Source organism: Gymnodraco acuticeps, unplaced genomic scaffold, assembly GCF_902827175.1.
Source record: "Gymnodraco acuticeps unplaced genomic scaffold, fGymAcu1.1, whole genome shotgun sequence".
In the NCBI taxonomy this organism is placed as follows: Eukaryota; Metazoa; Chordata; class Actinopteri; order Perciformes; family Bathydraconidae; genus Gymnodraco; species Gymnodraco acuticeps.
The window spans coordinates 5,153,578-5,155,688 of NW_022990981.1; the positions used below are offsets into that span (position 1 = coordinate 5,153,578).

Below are 2,111 nucleotides of genomic sequence, written 5' to 3' on the forward strand. Positions count from 1 at the left end.
GGCAGCCACTGAGCAGCGCCCGGAAGTGAAAACAAGAGGAGTTGAGTGAAGTTCGCCTTCCTACCAGACATGAATGTCTCCGGTATAACAATAAACGTTGAATATAGCACGTCGTAGTCTGGAGTATTGATTGTGCATACGGTTACAAGAACAAAACAGTCACCAAAACTGATGCTTGAATACAGTGTAAGAGCTTCCTTGTTTCCTCCCCACCACACCCATCAGTGATGGAGGTGTGGCAGGATGAGAGTCCTAATCCCTTGTAAAGCATATTCTCCTCGTTTGGCTCTTGTGAGCCTGTCACCACCAGGGGCACCCTATAAAAGGGCAGAGGTTTCTAGCTGGCTGTCTCTTGTTTGTTGGTACACAGACCCGCCCCACTTGCGTGTTGCTTCCGCCACCGGTGCAGGTATGTTGCAGTAGCATTGCTTGCTTCAGGAAAGGTTCTGCAATTTACCAGCGTATTGATACTTAGCCCTGCTTTGCCTCACCTAGTGGAGGATCCTCCAGGTGCAGCCTGTCAACGCAGCCATAAAAAGCATGAAGCTCTCCCCTCTCTGCGTTATCGATAGGAAAGCCTGATCGGTATGTGCGCTGTACGGTAATCTATTTGGTCAATCCACCTCATTACTTTTATTGATATTAATGCTGTATTTGTATTTATTCATCAACCTAGGGCCAATCCAATGGTTAAGGGACTTCTGCTGTTTTGCTTCACCGGAGAAAGTATGTGTATCGGCAGTAACGTCACAACTGCTGTTGATCCTGCCTAGATGTTGGGCTACTGTTACCACATTGTGGCTTCTGATTGCTGCTTCTGGCCAGCTTTGCGTCGCCTACTGCGGAGGCTTGCTCACCAGTTAAAGTGCTGCTTTAACTGCACGCCTTCCTACTGCCTTGCTTGGGCCGACACTCGAAGTGGAAGTCACTGAACTCTGGGGCTAACTCCCTCTATAACTTGTCCTTACTTTGGCCAACTTGATTTAAATTAGTTTGTTTATTTTATTCTAGTTAATTGTTTATTTTGTTTAACTGAACCTTTTCTCTTTTGATTTGTTTTATTCTTAAATGTTTACACAAGTTATCATCTGCTTATGAGAACATATTTGATATTGTGTTTGTTTATTACTTTGATTTACGTATTTAGCCCCCATTAACTGCGTTGCCCTCTTGTTTCGCTACTTAGTTACTGAGAGCTGAAGGTGGTGGTGCTGGTGTCCAAGGTGGTGGTTTTCCTCTTCTTTTGTGTGTGATGTGCTCCCCCGGGATTTGATTTCCTGCACGTATGACTGGGGTGATTTAAGTTTGGTTTGTTTGGGGATCCTTCCACTCACTCGTCGACCCTATCCCCCCACTGGTAAGCCTCAGCCCCTAATTCATTTTTCCCCTTTGTGCTACAGCCCTGTGCGACTGTTTTTAACTGCATTTTAACTAGTGACTTGTGCCAAATAAAATTGTATATTTTTGATAACTTGAAACCGTGTCTCCTGCTCCATTAGTATTCGAACCTATCTGTCCTCTCTATAACTGAAAGAAGTGTTAATATTTCCTGGGTTGAAACTCCCAAGGTGGCGTTGTCGGAATTGTGAATGGTGTAATCAAACCAACTTTAACAAATACATTCACCTATCCTTCCCTCTGCGGCTACTGCCACAGAGGGAAGCAGCAAAGCCACACATCAGCCAGCAGCTGGCAGCAACAGCCTCACATATTATCAGTGGAAGGTAATCAGCATCACTTTGAATGGTAGGAACAGAGGAATAAGATTATTGAGAAGGCTGGTGATAAAAGTGCTTTGACCCCTAATACAGTGGAATAAGCTTTGGAGGAAATCTCAGTTTAATGTCTTTGAGTTTTAAAACCTGTGCTCATAAGGTTTAACCCTCTGCAGTCTATTTTCTCGATTTTTAGATGTTTCCTTAAATCACCTTTTTTAAATGTACTTGTTATACATTGAAGAAAACACACTCCTCAATGTCAGTTTCGGTAGTTTAATGACAAGGATAACAACACCCTGAAACAGAGCAATGCAGCAAGATAAGCTGACAAAGTACTACATCCATGCATGTCATGACCAATACAATATATACAACGACACAGAGTATAGACAC

The 2,111-nt window shown here is 43.4% G+C and overlaps 1 long non-coding RNA gene across 1 annotated transcript; it reads left to right on the plus strand.

Annotated features, from left to right (window-relative positions):
- Positions 1-204: 204 nt before the first annotated feature.
- Positions 205-1,478, plus strand: LOC117559096. Its single transcript, XR_004570923.1, has 2 exons — positions 205-585; positions 677-1,478. It is a non-coding gene; the product is annotated as an uncharacterized LOC117559096 (long non-coding RNA).
- Positions 1,479-2,111: the final 633 nt, after the last annotated feature.